Source organism: Ornithodoros turicata, chromosome 9, assembly GCF_037126465.1.
Source record: "Ornithodoros turicata isolate Travis chromosome 9, ASM3712646v1, whole genome shotgun sequence".
Lineage (NCBI taxonomy): Eukaryota > Metazoa > Arthropoda > Arachnida > Ixodida > Argasidae > Ornithodoros > Ornithodoros turicata.
In genome coordinates this window covers 44,306,011-44,312,424 of record NC_088209.1, presented here as the reverse complement: position 1 = coordinate 44,312,424, position 6,414 = coordinate 44,306,011, and positions in this window count along the sequence as shown.

Here is a 6,414-nt window from a genome sequence, read left to right as displayed (position 1 = left end):
GGCGTGCTGCCCCCAATGTCATAGCGAGCGCTTTGTGTAAAATGTCTTGGAGTAAACTTCACTTTTACGTAGAACATAATTTCAAGCGTCTAAAATGGCCCGCACGTTCCGCGTCAGCAGTATAGTCACGCTATATGTATTATGTGAACGTACGAAAATTGGCATATTATCCAGTTATTTGGAGAATCGTATTCTTCAGACAGCTATATTTTGTGCCCACGACCATTCTGGGCCATAAAGCGATCGCCGTTGCGCTAAGTATGTAAACTAAGTTCTACGCAACCTTTCAATGGAACAATCGTTAGAATCAATTAAGGTTTATTTGAACAACAACAACTTTCGTGCAAGAGGCTGCATTTCTTCAGGTTGTTTACCATTTCAATAAAACAATCGTGAAGGTTTTCAACCATTTTAGGCGAAATAGGACTTGAGAAGAGAAGAAACGAGGAATACATTTCTCGACAATGATTCAGGAAGAGTTCGTCGCAACGAAATGCGCCAACTGATAGTCACTGTCGGTTCTGATCATAAAATCATCCGTGTTCTGTATACACACTTTTCTTAACCATTTTCCGTATAGAACACTTCACAATGCTGCTGTACGGTCGATTTAAACGTAAAAAAGAAAGTGCCTGACATAGTAAGTGAAAGATATAAAAATGAGGAGATCCCCGAAAGGCAGATAAGCCTTCTCCTCTTTGCCGCACCTGAGTCTCTGTCATTAATCTTTCTTTTGGCCTCAGATGGCTTCAAACTTTTCCTGCTGTCTAACATGGTTCTTGTTGCGTAATGAGTGCGGTTAGAACACCACATTTATCGAAATTTGTTACGAGTGGCGTTCAAGGTGCTTATTTTTCCTTGGCTGTGAAAGAAACAATGAGAGGCAACAGCATTAAAGGGACGACGAAGAGATTTCCGAAAAATCTGAGTTCCCCGTGGAGAATGCCTCTTACGGAGTGCCTCTATCTGAAACATATCCAATGTTTGCCACGTTGCATTCAACGCATTTAAAAGAAAAAAAAACGTCAAGCGGAAATCCGCCAGCGGTGCATGTCACCTGCTTCTAACGTCACAGCTAGCTTCTACGCCGTGTCGGCAGAGGTCAGGTCGCAGCAGTGTCTTCTTTGGCCGTGGTTTTTAGTTAATAGTATCACCACTGTTCCAACCATAGCTCGGTTCATACTCCGCATGGTGAATGTTTCCGCGGCCAGGAATTCATGACATACGCTTAGAAGGCCTCATGGCCCCTTGAATGGATCCACCATGATGTTGAACTCATAAAGAATGAAGTGGTAGACACACCTTCCTTTCGAGTGGTTTGTTGTCCTAGATTGGTGGCACATTGCTCGGGGAAGGCTTACTAGGAAAGTGGCGATAAATGAATGTGTGATACTGCACTGCCAATTAATCAGTGTTTGCCTCTGCCTACCTGGCGCGGTAAAGAGCATCACGAAAATTCCATTTCTATTTGTCCCACGTGGCAAGAAAGTCTGCAAGTGAACTTCCGGCAAACATAACGTCCCAGATCCCTGGTTCATTTGGCAAATGTCACATACGCGTCATGCAATAACCTACTAACAACGTTTTACCAGACTTATTCTTATGCTACGCTTCCTGTGTGGTTGATGTGCTCCTTGTACAAAGCATGTGTTGGAAAAGTTGGCTGCCTGGATTACCTGACAGACGGCGTTTTCCCCGTGTAACAGAGAGAGTAAACCACGCGAGAGATATTGCAATTCACCACGTCACTACTCATTGCCGGCCAATATACCTTGTGTCTGGATCTTGACTCCGAACAAACAACCGGCTCTGCCACAAATGCAATTTGCATCCAAGATGCTCGAATGACTGATAAAGGTAAAGGCCGATGGAATAATCTAATTCCGCCACGAGAGAGCGCAACTAGATAAGCAACTGATTGGATTCCCGATCTCTGTGCCGTTTAGTTATTCACTTTCTGCGCGGAAGGTCCACAGGGTTGATTGAACCATGCATACAGAACAGAAAGACGACGAGTCAGCATGGTGCAGGATGAATTGTGTTACGGATCCTATTGTAATAGTTGGGCGAAGAACACCACTTGAAAGCTCAGCATACTCGTGTGTCTAGCCTATGCCTGCAACCTCTCTCCCATTTTTAAGATCGACCATGAGCACCGTGCAGCAACTTACAGCGGAGGAGACAGGAATAGATGTACCCAGACAGCCCAGTCAGTTTGGACCTTTCGGTCAGCGGACCACACAGGAGAGCATTTCCTGTTCAGAAACTGCTCTAGAGCCCCTATAATTACCATTCAGACTAATGAGGGACGGTCTGAAGACGTGAATATCCTACTCGAAAAGGCTATCCATCGCTATCTTTGCGGGGCTGCAGAACCATTCACTCGCAACGAGCCCGATATCTGCTTGAGATTGTCAGACGCATTTTAAGGGTCACGAATTGTGCTTAGTATGCAATTGGATTGATTGATCGATGGGGAAAAAAAGTGGAGCTCTTTGTCCAAAAACATAGTAAAAATATGCAAGTCGCTCGCTTCCATAGAACGGAGGACCTCACTGGCTCAAAATTTTCCCAGCTTTCGGAACAGAATTATTGGCATATTGACGCATTCACGAAGGAGGTACATCAACGTGCTAACTTGAACGTAAGATGATGACGTACATTTAATAATTCAAGTTTCCGTGACAACTAGGATCGTAAGCTGTCAGTTGATAATTTTGGCCACAACGTTGAACGCCCCTGCTGGATGTATGTTCCACCAAGTTGAGCTCGAAACTCCAGTCATGCGTTGAATGCGGATTCTATTTGAAACTCTTGCGATGCTTTTCCTTAGGCGATCTGATGGCATTCAGAGCGAACTCCTAGAGAAGTTTCTTAAATTCTGCTATATTTTGCAATCACACTTTATATCGTAATCAATAAATCGAAACCTATACCTACGTCAGCGCAGATACCGTACTGCATTGTCTCTGTGCCCTCAGGAACGGCTTCCTCAACGGGAACATAATGAACGCCCGGAATCAATCGATCAAATAAAACGAAATTAGAAATACATTTCATGACCGAACCCAAGTTTAGGATTTCTGCAGCATCCAAGTTGGAATACGTCGTTTGGAATTTGGTTTCCTTTATAATGGAGTCTGGAATTATGATGCGCCACGCAGCACTGATTGGGTTGCCTTTTGCCGCCCCTGTTTATCCATTCATACTGATCCTGTTTCTCTAATTACGAACCCTCCAAATCTCTGACAGCAAAACACATCAAAGAAAGAGGCGTTCGACGCCTCTGGAGGCTCTCGTGTTTTGCTTCAATCAATGGCATCTCGAAGCGGCTCCAATTGGATCGGGGAAATGCGCGCAAACCGTGAAATGTTTCTCAGTTTTCTCTAACAAACTATAGGAACGTTCGGAGAATAAGTTATGCATACAGTGTAATGGAAGTGACTGTCACTGGTTTCAACGAACGCGCGCTTGAAAGGGCTAGCAGGGGTTTGTTTCACGGAACAGGCATAAAAATCGTTATTAAAGTATCTTTTCTGAAGATGGATTTTTTGCTACAAGTTTTCAGTAGAAAAGAAATTGGTGAGCCAGTAATGAATCCGTGCGGGTATCCCATTTAGCTTCCATATCGCGTATAAATGGGCTTACACTAAGGTCCCATGTTTTATAGCGCTCTGAAACGAGGTGTAGCGCATCCAGCGCCATCGCTACTAGTCACTTGCCTTCTTATCCTTCGACATGAAGGTAGTCTCTCCTTCATATTAGTGACCCGAACGTGATGGCGTCAACAAGAGCGATCCGCGGAGGTTCGAGTGATGAGGTGCGAAAGGTGATTGCGTTCAGTGGTTGTTGACTGATTGTTGCTGAGCATCGTGAATGCTGCCAGAGAAGCGATCGTGAAGAAAACTTGGAAAGTTGGTTTTCATTTCCCTGCTGGTGCGACTTGCCTGCCGCTGTTGGTTTGGCCAAACATTTAGAATGGTGAATGGCCGAATTAAGACGCACCACATGTGCAGGACGTGGCGTCCCTCTAAACGAGTCCTGAGCGGCGGTGATGGAATGTCCCTGCGGGTTCTTGCCCTTACGCTAGGATGGTGCCGGTAGAACTGGCCGGCACGGACGTCCAGAATAACTCAACATGAATGTTGTCTCTACCTGCAGAGGTACACTATAGAGTACGTGGCTCCGAGCAAAAATATATATGTGCACAAAAGGTCATTGTGCCGTTCAAAAGGTGGCGTCGACAAGGAGGTGTTCCAACCCGGCGCCAGCCTTTGTCCCCGGCGTTGCTCGCTTGAGCATGGCAAGCAGTTCCACCACCAAAAGGTGGCGTCCTTGTTTTTCTTTGCCATGTTTCTCCCAAAGCTATTTTCGCTCCAATCTCGTGTAAATTTTCTTCTCATCCCGTCGTGTGCGTGAGAGGATTAAATTGTTTCCCGAAACGGAGATTTATTTCTCACTTCCTTCGCGTCTGCCCTGGGATTTGCTACTTTCGTGCGACTCAACTTAGAAGGTCGGTGTCGTCTTCCTACATAGAGATTCGCCTATTTTCAAAAGTAGCACTTTCGCTACAAGTTCCTGGGAGGTATAGTTTCATTTTGTGATGGCTCAAGATATCCTTTGTGCACTTGATTATCGCGAAACTTTTAAAATCAAACATAAATAAACAAAATAAACGAAACAATAAATAAATAAATTGTAAATTAAATAAAACATAAATAAACAAAAATAAAAAACAAGAAAAGGACCGTGACGTTATAATTCAAATAGCATTGAGAAAAAAAACGGCGTCCGCCTACTGATCCCAGAGTTGTGGGTTCGGAGGCTGAGGATGCGAGCGATTGCCTGGTAGAAATTTTCACGTTGCTGATATTTGGGAACACTTTGAAAAATTAATCCCTTCATGATGTCCACCAACTGTCATCAATTATCAAGAATGCGAAGAATATGTTTTTATCTGAAAGTACGGCGGGTAAAAAGGGTTGTCTTGAAATGAATGTATCCGGGGAAGCGTAAAAATTGGTCTGCACGTAACAAAATAAGGTCTTTTCAGTTGCAGTGGTCTACGAATGAGCAGAGTTCAGGGCCGTAGCGTGTGCACCAAGTATTTTTGTGTTAAAATACGGCGGGTAAAAAGGATTGTTCTTGAAATGAATGCATCCGGAGAAGCGTAAAAATTTGTCTTCCGCGTTGATTGTATGTAACAAAATAAGGTCTTTTTAGTGGCCTACGTATGACAGCGTTCGGGGCCGTAGTGTGTACACGAAATATTACCTACAGTACTGAGGGCACCACCTAGGTAGCAAAAGGCTTTCGCCCCACGTGACAGAGCGTCACACAGGAAGGCCTGCTGTGGATGCTGCTATGACGTCAATGAAAGAGCGAACAAGAGAAGAGCTCACGCAGACCTTCTACTATCTATGTTTGTGCAAGACGACGGTGCTTTTTGTTGTGTCTGTTTTGCCCGCCAGCGATCTTGCCTTGTGATAACTGTATGGGGGCGTGACTCCTCTGTATTTAAGTTGACGCCAGAAATAAAGAGTGGGTTCTGGCACGAACGCTGTGCAGTCGAGGGAATTTCTCGGGTGGATGTAACAACGTAACCCGCCGTGACGATTCGAAATTCCTTGCCGAGAGACGGTCATACTCACCAATATGAGGTCCTCAGTCACGATGCGTTCTCTGCAATGTCCTTCAAACCACACACGCAGCACAAAATGTCTGACAATCAACTGGCAACAACGTGTGTGTCATTATGGATGGACACAAGCAACTAACTGGCCCTCACAGCAACTGAAAAAGCGTCCACAATAGCTGCGGTTACAATCCACTTATCGCAGCGAATCCCATCAGGCCGTGGCAACCAATCGCTGGAGAGATACGCTTGTAGCACATTCAAGTAAACGGAAGTAACAATTTCGAGATGGGGTAAGTACGCCAGTCATCCTGGCGGTTGAAGACATCCAAATGAAGGTCGTTCCCTCTCTGTACTACTCAAATCCCAGATTGTTTGGACGCTCTTATCTTTGCGCTGAACACGCGTGCTTCTCAGTCGGCCACACGATACACTAAAAATAAAATCGGATAAAGAGTGTCAGTCACGTCACTTTTATCAGATAGGAGGATATCCGAGTCAATGTCCACAAATGCGATTTTAATAAACGTTGAAAACAGGAAAGCTTCGTGAACGTGATTCTCATTATAGAGACTTTTAGCAGATCGTAACAGCACTGGGCGAAGCTCTATGTTTTGCGCTAACGCTATCCCTTACGTACGCTATCGCCTTTGCGTATATACGTAAGGGATAGCGTTGGTGTTCCTCAAGCAGGGCAGCGCGGGGCCAGGTGTTATTGTGGGAAAATTTATTCATGGGAGGCCTAGGTTCTCTTCCAAATGGCTATATACAGGCGAGAG